Below are 22,468 nucleotides of genomic sequence, written 5' to 3'. Positions count from 1 at the left end.
TCTGAAAAAAGTTCTCGCAGCCCTGTGGTGGACTCTGGCCCTTTGTGGTCACAGTATAAGTAATAAAAACAGTAGTGAAGAGATAGTAACAGTAGTGAAGTCCGGAAAGCCATCAGCAGGCCCCCTGTGACCCGGCCAAAGGCAGGGACACAAGTCAGGGGCTAAGTGGTGGGACTCAGTGTCCAGAAGCCCCCCACTAGATGACAGTTGAAAGAAGCTGTTAGGGGCCAAGAGGGCTGATTCCAGAGACTGCAGACGATGGGATCTGAAGACTAAATAGATTCCCGGTGACGGAGTGGAAAGAGGGGCACTGCAGGAGGAACCGAGCTCAGCCCTAAGCTGTCTGCCAGGAGCTGGTTCCATTGGGGAGGTCGGCGCCCCATCACCTTCCTCCCCCCCTCCCCCGCATGCCTGCATTGTAACCCCTGCAACCCTAGATTCTTTTTTGCAGAATGCGCCTGAAGGTGGTCTAGAGGAACACGCGCAAGCTCCTGTAGCTGCGTTCCTGGGGCTGGTGGAAGCTCTACATCAAGGTGAAGGCCTCGCGCCTCGGTCCCGGGCACTGGGGCCTCTTGGGGGTGGGAGGCCTCTTAGGGAGCTGCAGGGACGGTTTGGAAATGAGGGCGCCTTGGAGGAAGAGTGCAGCCTCCTTTCAGACAGGGGTGGACTCCCCCCTGAGAAAAATGATGGTGTGTCCTCCCAACTTTCAACTTATCCCTCAAAATAAAACCCTCTGAGGATGCAGAGAGTGCCCCCCAAATGTGGGCCTGGTGCTCAGTGCTTCACCCCCTGGCATGCTGAAGCCCCTTCAACCCCTTCAGTGACGCCCTCGGTTTTAGGAAACAGTGGAATCCCGTCTCTCCTTTCCCAGGCTGCTCTGAGGCAGTGAGGGTGAGTGAGTCAGCTGGGTGGTGGGGCTGCAGGTGCCCAAGCAATCAGGCCACTCTCAACCAATGCAGGAGTCCACGAGCCACCTACTACATGCGGGGCAGGTCATGTTGGGGTCTGGCATCCCGCCTAGGGCTCCCCATTATGAGGAAGCACGCCACTGGACACTGGGGACAGGGCTGCTGCCTTCAGGAGGCCAGAGGACAGGGTTGTCTTGAGGGGCGGGGTGTTCTTGGCAGCTACGTGGAAGGGTGGACAGGCCACAAGTTATCTCTGAGGGTCCTGAGCCCCCCACAGCTCATGCAGAAGCTTCTTTCTCCTCCCCGTAGGAAAGGACTTTCTAACAATCGGTGCTGACCACAAGTAGAAAGGTGGGGGGAGTGGGGGGGGGGCAGGTGGGGCACGAATAGTAAATTCTGCATGGCCAGAGGCGGCCATGCACATGCCAGCCTGCTGGAGGGCTTGAGATTGCAGAGGGAGCTAAATAAGAATTTCTCAAATTTGGATATCATGGTACTCTCCCCGCCTGTTCTATGTCTGACCTTCTTTCCTTAAATCAACTCCTTTTTACCTTGAAATTTTTATTTGAAATTTTTACTTATTTATTTATTTTATTTTATTCACATCCTTACCTGTCTCATCCCAAGCAGGTTGTCCATAAAAACTGAAGATTTAGGAACTTCCCTGGTGGTCCAGTGGTTAAAACTCCATGCTCCGGATGCAGGGGGCACAGGTTCAATCTCTGGTCGAGGAACTAAGATCTTCGCATGTCTTGCATGCATGGCCTAAAACAAAACAAAACCCAAAAAACCCTGTAGATTTAACAAGAAAGGAGGGTCGCCTTCCAAGAAGCCATGTCCATCCAGGCCGTGGGGAATTCCCAGTCTTACCTTTCCTTCATTGCCATGTCACCCTTGACCCAGCTACCAAAAATCTCCATCAAATTCCTGTTTGCCCACAGCAGCAGGCTGGGCACACACACATACAAGTACATGCTAGGTCTGGGGGATTATCCAGACACAGGGGGTGGTCACAAGATGGTGGGAGGAGCGCCCCTGGCTCCCCTGAGGACCTTGGGAACTTGCCGTCTTTTCTCTGACTTCTTTTCCTGGCCCATCAAGGGCAAACACAGTAGGGAGAACAAATGACCTAGTTTCCGGGGGAAGCCAGACTCCCAACACGATGAGTGGGTTCACTGCTGTGACCCTGCTGGTTTACAGAGGTCCTTCTCTGATTTGACCTTCACAAGCACCTCTTGAGACACCCAGTTCTCACGTGTATCTTCAGGGTAGAAAAGTCCACTTGACTGAACTTTGGAGACTTGATCACGGTCCCGAGGCTATCAGTAGAAGACCCTTGACTGGGGGGGGCCCAGTGCCATTTCGACACTCCCCGCTGTCACGGCTGTGTCTCCTTGAGCAGCACGGTGTCAGCGCTTGCATCATCCATCCGCTTTCCCTAAGCTGTCTCTAACATTGCTTCTCCACAGCCTCTCCACAGTCCGGAGACGTTCCTCCAGCTGGGACCCTCATTCGATGTTTGGGAGGCTGAGACTGAGTGAGACCACAGGGACAAGAGGATCTTTCACTTACAGAAGCACCTTCATGATGACCCTTTCCCTTATTTTGCAAAGAACTGAGTTTCAGTAAATTTATACCACAAACTAAAAGTCATCTAGCTGGTCTGGTCTTCTACCTACATGGGCACGGACCTCATCTCAGGAAGACCCCAGGGGGCACCCCCACTTACTGCCTGTGTGCCTTCTGATGACTCTACCCCCTCTGCATGTCGGTTCTCTCAATGCCTGCCTGGCTTGCTTCTCAGCATTGTTAAAAGGAGGAACTGTGGACGACGGAACCGGATTGTTAACACAAAAGTGCTAAACCAGTGCTGGGAGTTATTTGGGTGGAGAGGCCCCTCCCCGAGGGTGGATGGAAGCACAGTCACACCCGGGGTCAGAGGACCAGACGGCAGAGTCTGGACTTCTCCTAGACCACTCTCCTAACACCTTGAGGTGCATCTGATCACCTGGGATCTTGTTAAGATGCAGATTCAGATGAACAGGCGACAGGTGAGGCCTGAGATGTCCCATCCTAACTGGCTTGCTGGTGATGCTGCTGCAGCTGGTCTGGGGACCGCACTCCTGGACGACGTTTGGTCCTGCACATTGGCAAGGAGCTTGGAGATGGCCTGGCTCCCCGGCCAACCCCCAGGACACGTTTGTTTGGGGCCCAGCAGCCCCAGGCCTGTTTGCAGTCGTTGTCCCCTGCAGGTGCTGGGACCCTGCCTTTGACCAACGCTCTTTCCTCCACCAGGAGCAAGAGAACCTGCTGGTCATGGAGGAGCGCCTGACCCCAATGATGAAGGCCAAGACAGGGCTGGAGAGCCAGATCTCCAACACGCGAGAGCGGCTGCAGGAGGAGGAGGGTCTCTCAGCCTCACTGAGCGCCAACAAGCTCAAGCTGGAGGGGTTGCTGAGAGACCTCAGGCGGGACCTGGAGGGCATGGGAGACAATGCTGGCCAAGACAGACAAGGAGAAGCACGTGGGGAGGCCCCAGGCCTGACTCTAGTCCTCCCAGGGCCAGGGAACCCCTAGTCGGCTCACCCTGCAGGAGCCACACCCAGAACCGCCCAGCAGTGCTGCCCTGAACCGAGCTACCAGCCAGATGCAGCTATTTAAACTTAATTCAGCACAATTTGAGGTGGCTCCTCAGTCGACCTGACTGCATTTCAAGGGCTCAGTAGCCACGCACGGCACTTGCTACAATGTTAGACGGAGCAGCTGACTCCGGGCCGAGGGCTGCTCCCCTCATGGGGACACCTGGGCCTGGCTGGGTCTCCTCGTGCCTGGGTTCCTGGGTGTCTGCCTGGCCCCCTTCCCACTCAGCCTCAGCATCCTTGGGGCCCCTCACGGAACACGCCTCTGCACCATCAACCATATCCACACCCCTCTTCCCAGAAGAAGCAACCCTGTTGTAAGGTGGAGTCACCTTTAGCTGCTCAGTTTCTGCCCAAACAAGCAGTTGCTGCCCCTGCACGCAGCTCCCCAGCTCCTGGTACTGGCTGGCTGAACTTCAGCCCCAGGCCCCCTTCTGATCTCACATGGGTGGGACCCCCCAGCCAGGGAAGGTGGACCGGGGTGTCTCCAGTGCTGAGGTGCACACGAACCACCAGGACCTCGATAAGATGCAGACTCTGGGCTGGCAGGTCTGGTGGGGCCAAGGGGCTGTGTTCCCAACAGTCCCAGGCGATGCCACGGCTGCTGTCCGAGGACCAGGCGTTGAGTAGCCAAGGCTTGACAGTGTCCTCACTGCCCCCCCACCCCGAGATCCTGACTTGGTTGGGCATTGGCATCTCCCAGGCCCCCAGGTGACCCTGGGGTGCAGCCATGCTGAGGACCCTCTCTTGGAGCATGCACCCCCTCCCCCTGCCCCCAAAGATATTCCCAGCCTTAAAGTCCCCCACCCCACCTCCAGGCCCTGGATCACAAAGTCTGTTCACTGACTGGGGACCTCTCCCTTCAAGATGACTCCATCGCCAAGCTCTGGAAGGAGAAGAGGGAGCTGCATCAGGTAGGTATTGCCTGCCTCTCCCCTTGAAGTGGGAGTTCGGAGACAGGAGACTCCTGTCAAACCCCAGCTTTGCCACCCCTCAGCTGGGGCCCCTGGGAAGTCACCAAGTCTCCCTGAATCAAGGTGCCTTCGTCCATCAAGTGGGCACGGTCACTGGCGGCCTCCCTTCCAGGTTTGCTGTAGTGGGGTGATCGTGTCATTTATCACCCAAACTAGGACAGGTTCAGAGTGAAAGGGGGCAGGTGTGGCTCAGAATGGTCCAGGCACCATGGAGGGATGCTCCTAGGATCGTAAGGGCGAAGTGCATCCATGGAAGTGTCCCGGAGTTCTAAAGCACCAGCAAACCTTGATTCACCACAGCAACAACAGACGTGAGCTCTTGAGATCACAGGGCTCTCTGAGTCCAGAGCCAGCTCTGACCACCCATCAGTGCCAACAGTGGCACGGAACACCTCCTAGCCCAGATCAGGGCCCAAGAGCAAGCTGAAGCCCGGAACCAGATTCAGTGGACCCGCATCCCTGTGTTTGCTGACATCATGGATCTACGTATGTCCCCAGAGCACCTCTCTCTCTGCTGCCCCTGGCAACACCTCCCCTTAGACTGTGACTCTCCATCATATCAAACCCAGAGCCCCCTTTTATAACAAACATGCTCAGTTCTCATTATTCAAGGTGATGAAGCCACTGAATTAGCAAAGCCTGAACCTCTGCTCTCGGAGAAATACAGGGTTCAGTTCAGTTCAGTTGCTCGGTCGTGTCCGACTCTTTGCAACCCCATAAACTGCAGCATGCCAGGCCTCCCTATCCATCACCAACTCCCAGAGTTCACTCAAACTCACGTCCATCAGGTCGGTGATGCCATCCAGCCATCTCATCCTCTGTCATCCTCTTCTCCTCCTGCCCCCAATCCCTCCAAGCATCAGTCTTTTCCAATGAGTCAACTCTTTGCATGAGGTGGCCAAAGTACTGGAGTTTCAGCTTTAGCATCAGTCCTTCCAAAGAACATCCAGGACTGATCTCCTTTAGGATGGACTGGTTGGATCTCCTTGCAGTCCAAGGGACTCTCAAGAGTCTTCTCCAACACCACAGTTCAAAAGCATCAATTCTTCAGCGCTCAGCTTTCTTCACAGTCCAACTCTCACATCCATACGTGACCACTGGAAAAACCATAGCCTTGACTAGATGGCCCTTTCTTGGCAATGTAATGTTTCTGCTTTTGAATATGCCATCTAGGTTGGTCATAACTTTCCTTCCAAGGAGTAAGCGTCTTTTAATTTCATGGCTGTAGTCACCATCTGCAGTGATTTTGGAGCCCCCCTCAAAAAAGTCTGACACTGTTTCCACCCCATCTATTTGCCATGAAGTAATGGGACCAGATGCCATGATCTTAGTTTTCTGAATGTTGCATTTTAAGCCAGCTTTTTCACTCTCCTCTTTCTCTTTCATCACGAGGCTCTTTAGTTCTTCTTCACTTTCTGCCATAAGGGTGGTGCCATCTGCATATCTGAGGTTACTGATATTTCTCCCAGCAATCTTGACTCCAGCTCGTGCTTCCTCCAGCCCAGCGTTTAGGTTCCTGCAAACCTTTGGTCACAGCGTTTTTCTCAACCCATCGATAAATCATACATGGTTTTGATTTATACATTATCTTGTTTTATGTGTGTTTATGTTGAAAAACACACGATATTTAATACATATTGTTGATTCCTTGACATTGAACCCACGGTCAACAGTCACTGTATCTCGGGCCTGAACAAAGCCCATCCAACACACAGATTTTCTCTGCAAAGCACTTCAGAGCCTTCTTGCATCAGCAACACCAGGCAGCACGGTGGCACTGTTCTTGGTGGCATCATAAGCAATGAAATCACCAATAAAAAAAAGTACCAATGTAAAAAAACCTGGCACTAAACAGACCAGGAGAAGGACACTTGTTTGCAGTAGGAGCTGAACCGAGATGAAAGAGCATCATTTATCCAAACTCAGCTGGGAAAAAATGTACTCCTCAGGCAACTTGACATTTTCGCTGTTGTGCGTGTCCATGAATGACCACAAAAGCACCATGAGTATTGATTTGGGGATTACAAATAAACTTTAGTGAGCAGGTAAATTGGCAAATAGATAACTCACAGACAATGAGGATCAACTGTATTTTGGAAGGCCCTCTTACCATCCCGAACTGAAGACAACGATAATGTAACTAACACATAACTTCAGGAAAATCAATTGGGTGCCCTTCCATATAAATGGAGAAATGAGTGACATTAGTTCATAATAAATAATGAGGCTGTCAAACTGCAAAAGCTCAGGCGGATCTGAGAGTTCTGCCTGCCCGAGCCCATCTATGACGGCTACCGACGGGCACTGGAGGGGGTGTTGGTGACCACCAAGGTAGCCAAGAGTGGGTGCTGCCAGTGATGAGATTTTACAAAACAGAGGATAATTCTCAGGGAAGTTTCAATAACAAGTAAATCCTCTCTCAGTTTTCACAGTACATCATTCTTTTAAAATATAGTGTATGCTAAATGAAAAATAAATTTTTTTGAGTTAAATGTGCAGAGGTGCCGAGTTCTAGGTTCAGAAAAGCATAAAAGTTGGGTTTTTTTGTTTTGTTTTTATTTTATTTATTTATTTTTAATAGTTGTTTACTTACATGAATGCCTGGTTGGACTGCAGAATTATTCTTCACAACCTATTGTCCAGAGCAAAACCAGACATCCAGTGTCTCTGGAAACACCCACATAGCGAGGACCCCAAATGTTGTGACAGCCAGAAGCCCCCCCACCGCAGGTTTCCTATGTGCCCCTTGGAGAACCAGGGCCCCCAGCTGCCCCTGGGGTCCACCTGCGGCTAACGGGAGATCGGTCTGCCCTGGGCTCACGCGTCTCTCAGGAGCAGGCGCTCCATAACGGAGTTGATGATCACTCACATCATCAACTCGGCCCGGAAGTGATGGCAGAGAACCAGCTCTGTTCAGCTGCTCCGACCCGCCTCGTGGGACACACACGTGTATCTTTCCAGGACCCCTTGACAACCTGGGCCGAGGAGGACAAGGCGAACCACCTGACCAAGACCGACAGCAAGCTCAGCAGCCAGATCCACGAGGCAGTGCCCCGCCCCTGGGCCTGATTCTATACCCTGATGGCCGGGTCTGTCCATTCTGGGAACGAGAAAGCAAGGGGCTTTCTGATGCCACAGCTAAGGAACCTGACCCAGTCTGGTTCTTTACTGCATTCTGGCCTCATACACCCCTCTCCCCCGCCACACACACAACTCTACTTTCTCTTGCATTTTTTGTCTCCGCAGCTGGAGGATAACTGGAAACAGAAAAAAAAAATTTGGCTGGAAGTGGAAAAGGCTTGCTGGAAAGCTGAGAGTGACCTGAAGATTCCCACCGACCATCTCAGTGAGATGGAGTGGTCCAAGCTAGATCTCCAGGAGGTGATGAAAAAGAAAAGTACGCACTCTTTCATTTCGCCTGCAGCAGTGTTAGCAACACCGAGCACTTCCTGGACAGCCTGTGCTCAGGGCTTTGTGTACTAAACGCACTTCCCCAGCACCCACTCTGTGCCAGGCACTGTGCCCGGCACGGAGGATTAGGGAGGAGCGAGTAGGTGCTCCCTGTGCTCAGGGAGCTCCCAGCCTCACACAGGGCCATGGACAGTGGACAAGAGGCTGATAGTAAGCAAAGCAGCCACCCCAGAGGGAGGGAGTCTGCGCAGAAGCCTACAAACTGAGCTGTCCGTGATCACGAGGCATGGAGGGGGTATGTTAGCAGCATCACCCTGGGAATAACGTGGAGGACAGGTGGGGTGAGAAAAGCTGGCAGCAGGAAGACAACTGGGAAGCTGCTGCAACAGTCCAGGCATAAACCAGAACTGAGTCAGAGGCCACGGGGAAGGGAGAGAAGGAGGCAGTAAGGAGGGCCGCTGTGGGGCAGAAGCTGCACTCTGTCTTTGAAGCACATTCTGCCTAAGGCAGGTCTAAAGCGCCACTGGCTGCCCCGAGGGCGTGTGCAGCGAAATCCACCTCTCAGCACCGGGAGGCACACCAGAAGGTACAGGAGACCCTGACCCATCCGACCCATCCATCTGCGTGGTCTCTGGCCTCTTAGTTCTCACACGTGGCTCCTGACACATGGGACTCACGCATCAGGAGGAGACAGCCTTTTGCGGCAAGTTTTGGAAGGAACATTTTCCCTAAAAAAAGTCAAGTGTTTTGTGCGATTCTGGGGTCTGTAGACTGTAAGCTGCGCCAGAGCAGTGAGTTCTGTCCGTTTTGTTCACTGACGAGTCCCTGGAATCCCAGGCGATGTCTGGCACCAGGAGGGACTCAGTAAGAAACAAAATAATAAGTGCACGAGTGAGTGAATGAATGGGCGGGTCCGTAGGAAGCCAGTGGAGCGGAGTCTAGGGCTCAGGGGGCGACTCATCTGTAGGGTGAGAAGGCCAGGGGTCGGGGTGAGGGGTCTCAGCAGGGCCAAGGTCTCCCCCGGCTCCACTCCCATGCTGGCTCACTGGCCCAGCCTCAGAGCTTTTCCTCGGGAGGGCAAACCTCCTCCGGCAGGAGGGATATGGAAATCAACTCTGTCAACTCAAGGAGAGGACGAGCAGTCTCCGAATTCCACACTGCAGAGGAAACTGAAGGAACGCCAGGTCTATCGGGGCAGAGGAGACCTGGCTCCCCTCCTGAAATGCACTGGCCTGGGCCTCGGCCCCTGTCTGCTGACCTGCTGCTACCACAGTCTTCGGAGACTGACTCATGTCTGCCTCACTCCGGCTTCAGTTTCAAGTCCTCACGGTGGCCGCAGGGCCCTCCACGAACTAGCCCTGCTCCCTCCCTAGCTCGTCGCCCACTGTCCCCCCACCACTCTGTCCAGGCCAGTAGGCCGGCCCCCTGGCGGTGTCGTGCACACCCCAGCCTTCCTCCTGCCTCCCATCGCACACTCTCTGCACCCTGCTTCCTTCTGCTTTTGACAGTGTCCCGTATAGGCTAAGCTGCCATCCCTCATTTCCATCCTACAAGGCCAATGGGTAGGTCTCTAACCTCACACCAGAGAGAGAAATTGCTCTGTTTGCTTATCTGCCTGCTAGGCGTGAATCGAGGAGCTGCCGCAAGAGCTGGAGGCTGAGAGGGCAATGAGCCGAGGTGAGTGAAACACGTCCACTCTTCCTGGAGTCAAAAGACCCAGGGAAGCCACAGTCCAACCAGGCGTAGAAACTCCACCGGAAGCCAACAGAGAGGAGGACAAGGTTCCAGCTGGAAAGGCCTTGTTAGTTTCTTGAGCGCCTCCTGTGTGCCCGGCCCTGTGCTACACGTGCACACCAGTGACGACGAAAGATACACAGACGCTCTCCGTGCTGCCGTCCAAGCCGAGGGGGCAGGAGTAGCCTGGGCGCCTGAAGATAGGCCGAGGTGGGAAGGAGGTTCCAGGCAAAGGGGATCGGATAGCACCTGCATGCGTAGGGACAGAGGTGTGAAGGGGAGAGCCAGGAGTGGAGGCAGGCTTGTGGGGAGGGATCCTACAGGGAGATGAATCCAAACACACACTCCAGCTTCAGCCCAATGTGGCAGGGGGCAGGATGGGCACTAAAGCCCCCCAGACAGCTCCCTTTGCTGAAGTGGGGGGGGGGCAGAGGACAGGCCCCCTGCAAGCACAGGCCCCTGACCCCATAGATGCCACTCGGTCATCCCAGTCTTTACTAAAGGAAACGGGGGCTCTTGAACAGTCAGGGTCAGCGTCATTCACCTCCCTCGGGGGGAGAAACAACACAGCAACCTGTCCCGAGACCTGAAAGGCTTAAGTGACGGGCTGGAAGAGGCTGGGGGAGCCACGTCTGCTTAGGTGCCATCCTCGGGGGGCCAGGATCCCCAAATCCTGCCCGCCTACTGGACAATGAGCAAGGGGATAAAGACCAGTTAGTTCTTGCTGAATTCCCAGGGCTACCTAGGGGAGAAAACAATTAATAATAGAGGACAGGCAAGAGGGGGCTGGTTCCATCCACTTTGCTCTGGGTTGCTCAGTTCAGTGGGTACAAGCGGGACTGAGACTGAACGCCTCAGGGGGGCCGGTGCTGGCCCGCCCAGGAGCCCTGCCTCTGCTCCGCCCCGGATCGAGCAGAACCGCAAGTGGGAGGCCAAGCTGCTACAGCTGCGGTGGGAGCCGGAGGGGGTGGCCCTGCAGAGTGCAGCACGCAGGAAGCACACGGACTCCATGGCCGAGCTAACCGAGCACGTGGAGAACCTGCAGAGGGTGAAGTCCAAGCTGGAGATGGACAAGCAGGGCGTGAAGGCCGAGATGGACGCCACCGTGGAGACCATGCAGAAGTCCAAGGTGAGGGGGACCCCTGCAGAGCCTTCTTGAATAATATCCCCCGAGGAGCCCCCTGACAGGCCTGAGGCGCGATCTAGATGCTGTGAAGGGAATCAAGATAGACCCATCACAGACCCCACACGCCGGGGATATAACCTTGGCCAAGGTGCACCACCCAAGTGTGCCTCGGCTTCCCCATCCATAAAACAGGGGTACAGCCCGCCTCACAGTGCTTGTTAGGGCTACAACAGTCCCTGGCACATAAGGAAAAGCTCCATAAATGTGAGCTACTAGGATCTCCATGACATTAGGAAGACTGTATCCTTGAGGAGCTAGAGACGTAGGAGGAGAGACAAGTGCAGTCACGGCCACGCTGAAAAAGCGATCCATGGGAGGAAAGAAAATTTCAGTCACTCAACATGCGTTTATCCAGCACCTGCCACAGGAAGAGTCTTCGTGTGACATGAGGGAAGTGAGGAGCTCCAGGGAAGTGGGGGGGCTCCAGAGGTGAGCAGGGATGAGGCTTCAGGGGCCCAGGTCCCAGCCAACAGGTATCTCCAAACTGCAGACACTCCAGAGAGACCACTGTAGCGCCTGTTTTATCTGAGACTCCTGCTCTAATGCGGCATTTTCTTAGTGGGTGAGGTCAGCCGGGGCCCACAAGTGAGGGGCTATGAGCCAACCCAAAGGCTCTGGGTTTATGTTGATAGAAAACGGTCAGCTGCTGAGATATGAGTGTTCTAAAAGGATGAGGCAGGTGGCCAGGGAGGCTGCAAGAGGGCAGCCCAGCTGGGAAGCAGGGTGGGGCTGGCCTGGGCCTGCTCATTCCCCCACTGGGTCCATTCTCGCTGAGCAGATGAACACTGAGGCCCACATCTGAAAGCTGGAGGACAGCTGGCAGAGGCCGACGCGAAAGTGGCGGAGCTGGAGCAGAACCAGGTGGAAATCAACGCCATCAGGACCCACCTCCAGGGTGAGCTTGCCCTCCCCGCAGCTTCCTGAGGACGGAATGGGGATCCTCAAGGAACCTGAAAGAGGACACGAGTCCCCTCCTGGAGCCTCCCTGACCTTGGAAAACCCACATCCCCTGTGATGAGACATGGAGATTTTCTTCTGCCTGCTGAGTGCTTGCTCCAAGTAACATTTTCACAGCGTAAAAGGAAACAGGGAACTCTACTCACAACATTTTCATGTTGGTTCTCTCAGTCTCTCTGTGGGATCAACAGGAGGAGCACTACTATTGATATAACACAATTTTCCAGCATTTTAAAACATGATCTGCCTACAAACATAAAGCAAACACGGGTCACTAATGAGGGAACTGGAAAGATGGTACAGCCACCTTTGAAAAGCATCTGAGGGGCCAAGGTTTACACAGCCAGTTGGGAAAGGAACGCTTCAGTAACTCTGACAAGTTAGATGCAAAACTGGTTCCTGTCCAACCAGGCAGTACTACTGCAACCGAAATTCTTTACATCTCTAGGTCAAAAATGATTTGCGACTCATGCATATGCAAGTTAACATCTAACTTCCCAGTCTGGGCCCTAGACAGGGGGCAACAGTTGGGTCAAGCAAAAGTGTAGTTCCTTGGAGAGCTTAACACTCCTTAGGTGTGCCAGTTAGACACAGCTCTCGAGCACTGACACCAGAGAACCTGGGGCATCATTTGGCTTTACTGCCCGCATCCTCAATACTTTTAAAAATCAATTTCCCCACTGGATGGATAAGAAGAGTGAAACGGTGAGGTTGGGGGTGAATCGATCACAAAACTGAAGACTTACAGGGCAGAGCTGGAAACCCTTGGCATCCTCTGGCTCCAGAAATCAGTCCTCAGATGACAGGAGGGGGTTCAGGGGCTATGACGAATGGATTTTTCAAAGTAAACATTCTTGGCCTCACTGTTGTCTCCAAACTTGTGTGTCCCCTGCCAGGGGCTTGGCGCCTCGTTATCTGCAGCCACTTGTCCCACGCACATCACCTGGACAGTGGGGACCCTTGGGCACTTGCGCCCCTCCTGGGCCCACTTGATTTGGGCAGCGGAGGTGGGGGTCACTGCGCTCCCCATCCCAGCCCCTCCAGCCAAGCTGCCATATTGATGGGTTCTCCAAGAGCCAGGCTTGGCACCTGGCTCCACATTTCTGTCCCCTTCTCGCTCAGCTGAAAACGGTGAGCTGACCTGGGAGTACAAAGAATCCCAGAGCCCGCTCAACCAGATGCTGTGGATAAAGACATCCCTGACATTGCAGGGGACGACTACAAGCGGTAGCTGGATGAAGAGCCCAAGGTTGGCTTGGGGGTGAGGTCGGGGTCAACAGTGCTGCCTCCTTGAAGAAAGTCGTATGTTATGAAGACGCAGAAGGAATGTGAAAATTATCTGATTCCACAGCGAGTAAAAAGGTTAACTACAAAGCCAGAGCATGTGTGTGGGCCCACGAGGCTAATTAAATGAAAGAAATTATGTATCCTCATGGACGGTAATGGGGAGAAATCAAGGAAAATTAAACCTCGGTGGTTTGGGTTACAGACTGCTATGTCTTTTCACCTCTTGCTGCACTGTTGGTTAACATCACATATCTTTAAGTGATGGTCCTAGGTGCCACAGAGACCAGGGGGGCTCTGCCAGGCCGGACTGGCCCCCACAGGCCTGCAGCACGGCCGAGGTGAGTCTCACCAACACCAAGCACGACCTGGACCTGTTTGACCCTACTGTCATTCGCTGCCAGCTCTGGGCCCACCACACTGACTCCGTCAGTCACCCAGGCACCCGCCACCCTTCCCAAAAGCCTGGCTAAAGGTCAGGCTTACAGGAAATACGATTCTAACTAAAACGACAGTATGGCCCCACTGGGAAGACGAGGGGGTGGGAAATGAGGGACAGAGGCCAGAGAAAGCTCCAAAACCACACCTTCCACAGCAGGGCACCAAGAGCTAACGCCTAAAACCACACAGAGCACACTTCATTTATAAACAGGGACATCAGAGCCCAAAACCGTCCGCTAAGAGTGCTGCAGGTGGGCACCCGTGATGGCCTGGGGCGCGCCCCTGACCCAGGGCCGTTGTGTCTCCCAACGAGCCTTACAGAATGACTGAACTCAGGATATCTGGGCAGAAGCAGAAACAATGCACATTTAACCAGATCGAGCCAGCTTTACGCCCCGTTTTCCACCGTGCATTGGTCACAGTAGGAGCAGGCCAACCAGATGCTGGCCCGCTACAGAAGACGGCGCACGAGCTGGGTTATGCCAAGGAGCGGGCGGGCACGGCGGAGACCGCCCTCAGCAAGCTGCGCTCCAGACATCTCGCGGCCGGCAAGGGCATCACCTCCTGGAGATCATCCAGGTGTCGGGGCTCCTCCAAGACGCTGTCTGAGGAGTGAGGGCCCACGGCCCCAGCCCATAGCCAGTAGGTGTGGACTCCACGCTCTGCGGAGGAGACGATGGCACCCCACTCTATTACCCTTGCCCAGAGAATCCCATGGATGGAGGAGCCTGCTGGGCTGCAGTCTATGGGGTCACTAAGAGTCGGACACAATTGAGCGATTTCACTTTCACTTTCCTGCATTGGAGAAGGAAATGGCAACCCACTCCAGTGTTCTCGCCTGGAGAACCCCAGGGCCAGGGGAGCCTGGTGGGCTGCTGTCTGTGGGGTCGCGCAGAGTCGACCAAGACTGAAGTGACTTAGCAGCGGCAGCAGCCGTGCTCCAAGCTCACCTGCTCTGCTTTGCTCTTTCCAACTTCTCTTGGATTCAGGCTAAGTTTTTTCTTACCGTTTGCTTAGGGAGGGAATAAAAAAATAGGACGAAGAATCTTTTTCTTAATTCTGACTCTTAAATACTGGTTCTCTCAGAAAGTTAAGGAAACCAGTGGCTTGCCTCTGGATGAGTCCAACGATTAACATGTAACCTCCTTTCAGGGCAAAAATCTCAATGGGGTCCCTTCTGTTGAGCTCCCCTCTCTTGGTGGGGTTATTCCTGAGGCTCCCTGCACCACCCAGACTCGGGAGGCATTGCAGCCCCTCCTACCTAGGTCTAGCTTCCAGGATCAGGCACCATGTGCACTGGCTTGGTGACTGGTTGTGCCTGGGGTCTGCTGGCCCTGGTCCAGTTGCCGTGTCTTCATGTCACCATCCTGTGTCACCATGGTGCAGTCCTGCCAACAGCATCCAGAGGTGATGAGGTGGAGCCCCTGGGGTCTGCTCTCTGTGTCCTGGTTCATTGGGTCTTTAACCCCATATCCCAGGCCTATCCAGGCATGCCAGGACCAAAGAAGGTGTCCCTAAAGCCTTATAACCTAGCAGAGGATGAACCAGGTAGGACCCGGTGATGCCCATTACAAGGAAGAAAAAGCAGCCCATGTGCCTGAGGGCGCTGTCTTTCTAGCAGGAAGGCGATAAAGATATTAGAACTCCCAGCCCACAAGGATCTTCTCACCCTCTCTCTCTTTTTCCTGCCAGCATGATACATATCTCAACAGCAGACCACTGAGAGGAAAAAATATGTGAAAAATGGAAAACTGGGCCTATCCCGAGACTATGCAAAGGAAAGTGCAAGCCAGAAAGAGACAGGTGCAAAAGAATAAAGATAGCTGTGGGGGCGAGAGGCTTGGGGATGTAAATACCTGGCCATTAGAGGCAGTAAAATTAGCATGGCTCCTCTGAGAGACAGCACCAAGCTCACGCACTTGGATAACAGTAACTGCGGGTCTGATTTAGCTGAGATCCTACATGCTCATGTCAAGGATGGAATGTGCAACGTCTCTGGGACCTGGCTGTTCTCTAGAAGTAATTTCTCAGGCGGACAATTTTAATACCGTGTCCCCACGAATCTTAAATAGAAGAAACATGAAAAACAGGCTGACTGAAGATCGTTTTTAAGTGAAGAATTTTTTCCTGAGACTTCCAAACCCAAAGGCAAGTTTTACAGTATACCAGGGTCCTGTGGTGACCCTGCATCCTCATTCACAGGCTTGTGTATAAGGGATATGAAGACAGAGAGCTGAGATAGTTACAGGATGCCCTGAAGGGATGGTAAGATCCATCCAGGCTGATGACCCAAAGGCCCCCCAACACACACCCTGCCTCCCCTGTCTCCCCGGATGCTCAGACACAGGCGGGTCAGCTCTGTGAGGGCAGATGGTTTTGGGTACTGTATTCCACTGCCGTTAATCAGCAATGAGAAAGTGCCAGACCCGAAGGGGCAACAGAGTAAATATGGTAAAACACAGGTGGAGTGAATGCCTCCCAAAGAAATGCAGTGCTTTCTGACATTGCACAGAGCACTTCCTAAAATCAGGCTGGGGACTTCCCTGATGGTCCAGGGGTTAAGAATCTGCCTTGCACTGCAGGGGATGTGGGTTCAGTTCCTGGATGGGGAACTAAGATCCCACATGTACTAAGGCCCCGTGCTGCAACAACTCAGCCTATGGGATGACCTGAGGCAGCCAAATAAATAAATAAATGAACATCTTTAAAATAAAAGAAAATCAGGTCCCTACCCACTGGCGGAATCCACTTGCCATCCCTGGTGCTGATACCCAGGACCCTGCAGAACCACCTGAATGGAAGAGAGGTCTCACGGTCTCTCCGAGTCACTCTTCCGTTCCCGGGTCCTTCAGTCTTCCCAAGTGTGACCGGATTTCCTTGTCATCTTCCGGCACTTCTCAACCCCATTCCTCTCCTTCTGTCCTAGTCTTTGGGGTGCAGGGGCAGAGGCCTCGGAAAGACCCCCCCCCCAGCCCTCTGGAGAAGGGGGCTTCCCTTTGAATCTCACCACCCGACCCCTCTCCAATGCACTGGCAGACAGAAGTCACTGTTCGGGCTGCTGGAGGAAGGGACAGTAATATTCTGTTCTGGGTGCCCACATCATCCTTGTGATGTTTCTAAACTTGGCACTCTAGACACAAATACGCCAATGTGAAAACACTGCCCTCTGGTGGTGGGGTCTCCAAATGCTGGGTGTGACTAACCAGGGAGACCCCAAATCACACAATCTAAGAATGATTATATATTAGAATTTTACGGACTTCCTTGGTGGTCAAGTGGCTCAGACTCCATGCTCCCAGTGAAGGGGGCCCGGGTTTGATCCCTGGTCAGGAAACTAGAGCTCACACGCCACAACTAAGTTTCCACAGGACACAAAATCCCATGTGCTGCAACGGAAGACCTTTAGTGCTGCAACAGACTGAAGATCCAGAGTGCTCCAACTAAGACCCAGCACAGCCAAATAAGGAAATAAATACTTGGGGGGGGGAGGGATTTTAGAACTGGAAGGCACATTTAGAGGGTATCGAGTCCAGCCTTTGGCTAATTTGGGATTCCCTTTCATAGCATCCCTGAAAAGTAAATGGTAATCCAACTTGAACTCTTCCAGTGGAAAAAGGCAGTCCATTGCAGTTCTGGCTGACAGTCATGGTTCAAAAGTCCCACTCAGTACTGAATCGTAATATGTCTCCCCTAGTTTGACCTTATTTTGATCTAGTCTTCACCTCTGTAATTACACAAAATAAGTCTAATTCTTATGCATTGAAGTCAGACAGATATGGTTTCCACTTCCCTACTAGTATGACCTTGGGCAACTTAACCTATCTTACCTCCTGCTTTCTTGACTATTAAACGAGGAATAATAACAGCATCTGCCTCGTAAGAATGTGAAGTTTAAACAAGATAACTTGGCACAGCGCCCATTATGCTAACACTGAAGCATTTGCCAAGTTCCTTCTAGCATTCCACATGACTTCTGCAGCTGACCCTCCCCGGGAGGCTCTCCTAGGCTGTTAGTCTGGTAGCTGACGGCAGCGAGCCTCTTGCTGGAGAGATGCAAGGGGCATCCATGAGGTTTAGACCTGGAGGACAGCCCACACGTGGAGCAGCTCCTCACTCTGCTGGGGAGAGTGGGGGCCCAGACAGAGGCAGGCTCAGTGACTTGCCCAAGACCATTCAGTTAAGGTAGAGAGAGAAATAATTCTTCGTGGCAGGGGATGAGATGAAGTTTCTGACCCAGTATTTATATTAAAAACACACACACAACAGACTTCAGTTAGCCACATTTGCTGTTTCTGTCTGAAAGTGTTAGTCGCTCAGTTATGTCCAACTCTTTGGAACCCCATGGACTGTAGCCCACCAGGCCCCTCTGTCCATGGGGATTCTCCAGGCAAGAATGCTGGAGCGGGTTTCCATTCCTTCCTCCAGGAGACCTTCCAGACCCAGGGATTGAACCGGGGTCTCCTGCATTGCAGGCGGATTCTTTACCAGCTGAGCCACCAGGGAAGCCCATTGTTTTTGCCTAAGGATATGTAATTTCAGAATGACTTATAAAGATCTAAGAGGGTATAATCTATGCAGTCTTGCAAAATAATATTATTAATTCTTATCCATGATGACTGAAACCAGGGCATTGGCACCATGTTCTGTAGAGTAAGTGGAGCAAATGTTTATTTAGATGGTTTTGCTAAATGTTTTGGGATAGTTTTTAAGATTGCTAAGTTTTGTATCACGGGCTATATTAAGTATATATGTTTTATTTCCTATATTCTTGAAGCTCTGGCACCTGGGGCCTCCCTGGCTGGGGAGACGCTGCCTCTCCCAGGGCTGCCGATTCTGAGGGACAGCAAATGGCTCTCCTGCACAGGCTCAGCAACCCAGAGCCCACGCTCTGAACCACCTCCTCTGCACTGTTCGTGTACCTTGGGAGGCAGTACTTCCCTCCCTAATCATCCCAGCATCAGGACCAGACGAGGGACCGCCCCTCTGCCCCACAGCCCACTGAAGTTACCCCACCAGCCAATCCTAACCCTGCTCACCCAGCCGCCCCCTTTCCTTCCTGTGGGAACCATAATGAAAGCTCATGCGCCTGCTTTCCCCTTGCTCCTCTGGCTCCTGACCAACCCTGGGGCTTCCCCACAAGGCCCTGTGTGGCATGTCATGCCGTACCTTCTGCTTCCAGGGACAGGTCTCTGAGTGAATAAACTTCCTTCTTCATGACAATCATTTCCACATCTGTGTATCTTCCCATACCTGATTGAAGCAAATCCCAGGGACATTTGAAGGTACATATACCAATTAGCTTCCCCGTCCTCCTTTCACATGCAAACCAATCCTGGGTCCTTGCAGGGAACCCAGCAGGTTCTGGGTCAACCCCCACGGAGCACAACTTTGGGTGTTTCCAGAAATCACAAAGACTGCTGCCCTTCCACCCACACGCTACCAGGAACTGAGGTTGGAAATTTGCTGTGAAAAGGCCAACCTTGAGGTATGGCAAATCCGCAAGACTGGAAGGCTATTGCTGGCTATTATAAGGGACTGTTCTCTCTTCTGAACCCTGAAACCTGGCTTAGGCTAATGAAAAATGTATCCTGAGGTTTTGGAGCAGTGATCCCGTAATACTTTTTTTCTACATTTTTTTTTTTAATTTTTTATTTTTTCTACATTTTTAAAACACCAACTTTTAGGAGCTTCCCTGGCAGCTCAGTGGTAAGGAATCCACCTACCAGTGCAGGAGACATGGGTTCAATCCTGGTCCAGGGAGATCCCAAATGCGCCAGAGCAACTAAGCCCGGGCGCCACAACTACTGAGCCTGCGCTCCTCAGCCTGGGGGCCGCAACTACTGCAGCCCGCGTGCCTAGAGCCCACGGTCCGCAACAAGAGGCCACTGCAACAAGCCCGGGCACCGCAGCTAGAGAGCAGTCTCTGCTCTCCATAGCTGGAGGAAAACCCCATGCAGCAGTGAAGACCCAGCACAGCCAAAAATAAAATAAATACAATTTTTTTAAAAAGATATCACTAAAAACCTTCTAAACACCTATAAAACAATTCTTTAAACATCACTGATTATGTAATTATTTAACGCTTACTGACCTCCATAGTGATTACATTTGTTGAGCAGTACATGACAGTACATGACATGCACTATATTTGATGAGAATTAAATATTACCTTTAATAGACAAGTACCATAAAGCAAATAAGCAATGTAAATGTGTAAAAGACATATCATTAATGCAATAGGATTTAGCAAAACAAATATGACCAATCAGGTAATTTTTTTTAATGGTTACTGGGACCTCCCTGATGGTCCAGTGGTTAAAACTCTGCACTTTCACAGGCAGAGGAAACTAAGATCCCATATGCCACATGGGGAATCCACATGCCACTTGGGGAACTAAGATCCCACATGCCACATGGGGTGGCCAAAATTTTTTTAAAAAATGAATCCAAGAGAAGACCTGAGAACTATTATCCTTATTTGACAGAAACTTACAGAAGTTGACTGACTTGACCAAAGTTACATACGTACTGTAGCTGGTAAACTGCAGAGTCAGAGTTTGAACCCAGTTCTACTTATCTCCAAAGTTAATGAACTCTTTTAAGCTATCATACTATCTTTTTTTATATATAATAGATTGCATAAAAAAAACATTTTAAAAATGTGTTAGAAACAAAATGTGTAAAAAGTGGCCCTTCAGGAGATTTACAGGCTGGTGACTACAGATTTCACTTAACAAATTAGGAAAATTATACTTTGTATTCATAAGCATGCTTATATACTTGCTCTTCTAAGTATGGTATTTGTGACAGTATGCTATTTACATACATCTGAGACTATCTTACATCCCTAGACACCCTGTAAACTGGTCCCATCCCTGCGCTGCGGAAATGAACTGGACGATCAGCCTTTGAACCACTTTGCTGAACACCTGAAACTAACATAACATTGTAAATCAGCTATGCGTTAGTCGCTCAGTCATGTCTGACTCCGTGGACTGTAGCCGGCTCCTCTCTCCATGGGATTCTCCAGGCAAGAATACTGGAGTGGGTAGCCATTTCCTTCTCCAGGGGATCTTCCCGACCCACGGATTGAACCTGGGTCTCCTACATTGTAGGCAGATTCTTTACGGTTTGAGCCACCAGGGAAGCCATCTGAGACTATCTTACTTCCCCAGACACCCCATAAACTGGTCCCACCCCTTTGCTACAGAAATGAACTGGATGATCAGCCTAGAGTGGAAAAATCTGCATGCAATTTTCAACCCCTCTGCACTGAGTTGTATAAGACCTTTTCTCCAGGAAATTTTCCCTCCTTAGGACCATATCCAGCACTTGGGACAATATCTAAATCATAAGGATTAATAACACAGAGTATGCATGCATTTATGGTTTTGTCCTTTTGTTAACTTTTTTTTTTTTTTACTTTTTGGCCACATCACATGACATGTGGGATCTTAGTTCAGGACCAGGGATCAAATGCACACCTCCTGGAGTGGAATCACAGAGTCTTAACCAATGGGCCACCAGAGAAGTCCCTGTTAATTTGTAAGTTTTATAGGCATTGATTCAATAATATTTTCAAGAGTCTTGTGGGGAACAGGCGGCTAGCATTAACCCATGCAAGAGACAGAAGTGGAGGCAGACTGGCAGTAAGTGCTCACGGTCATTCAGCTGGTGGCACAAACAAGAGCCAATCTTCTTACTCTCCAAATCTACATTCCAGATTCTATATCAAAGGTTTCCTGAACAGAATGAAATTCTTAGATCTTTGCAAACACATAATCTCTCCAACGTATGATTGGTTATGTTCTTGATGTTCCTATCTGTACAAACCCCCTTTCCCATTCACAACTGGGAGTGACCAATTGAAATCTCAAGACTGTTTCCTTTATTCATCGTTTCATTCAACAGACATTAACTAGGCACTTCCAGGTTCGAGATACTATGCATCTCCTTCTACTTAAGACATCTGTGAACTGGTTTCACCCTAGTCTCTAAGTTCCTTGAGGACAGTGGAATTTCACCCAACTCTTCTGTACACTGCACAAAATGCCTGGCCATACTTGGCACTTGGTGAATACCCGCTGGTTGATGACTTGAAGCTGATCAAAACTCCCATCTAGTCCTATTCCAATTCCAACTGAGGGGATGGGACAAGACGGCAGAGTAGTAGGACCTTGAGTTCACTGCCTCTAAAGAGCTCATCAAAATTACAGCTAATTGCTAAACAGCCTTCGATAAAGAAGACTGGAACCTACCAAAAAAGAGATCCTACATCCAGACATAAAGAAGAAAGCACAATGAGACAGGAGAGGTGCGCTCTTGACAAAATCAATTCCAAATGAATCAATAATGCAAATGAAATCACCCATAGCAGTGTCCAACCGCTCCCTTCCTCCTGTTTCCCATTTCTAAGTACCAACTTCCCTGGAATTGATTTTTTAAAGGGCACAGTCCTCATATTGGATACTAGATTAGGGTCATCACAGCAGTCTAAAAACCACACACTAAGAATAACTTGTGAAGTGAAGTCGCTTAGTCGTGTCCGACTCTTTGCGACCCCATGGATTGTAGCCTACCAGGCTCCTCTGTCCGTGGGATTTTCCAGGCAATAGTACTGGAGTGGATTGCCATTTCCTTCTCCAGGGGATCTTCCCAACCCAGGAATCGAACCCTTGTCTCCTGCATTGTAGACAGACACTTTACCATCTGAGCCATTCCAAGGTTCTTACACCAGACCATGATGCGATTAGGGGGTGATGTTCTGGACTAGGAATTATGTCAGCATTGCCACTGATTTCCATCAAAATCTTCCCGGAGTCTCAAAAACCTCTGGCCCTGTTTCCTCAGTTATAGAACATGATGGTTTCACTTAAGAGCCCCTGAAGAACTAAGAGTCTACCATCCAGAATGGCTCATAAAATATGAAAGAAA

General features: G+C 51.4%; 1 pseudogene; it reads left to right on the top strand.

Annotated features, from left to right (window-relative positions):
• LOC138428889 (myosin-16-like) overlaps positions 1–13,566 on the top strand; it is a 36,317-nt pseudogene extending 22,751 nt beyond the window's left edge.
• Positions 13,567–22,468: the final 8,902 nt, after the last annotated feature.

Source organism: Ovis canadensis, chromosome 24, assembly GCF_042477335.2.
Source record: "Ovis canadensis isolate MfBH-ARS-UI-01 breed Bighorn chromosome 24, ARS-UI_OviCan_v2, whole genome shotgun sequence".
NCBI lineage: Eukaryota > Metazoa > Chordata > Mammalia > Artiodactyla > Bovidae > Ovis > Ovis canadensis.
This window is presented reverse-complemented; position numbering and strand designations above follow the sequence as displayed.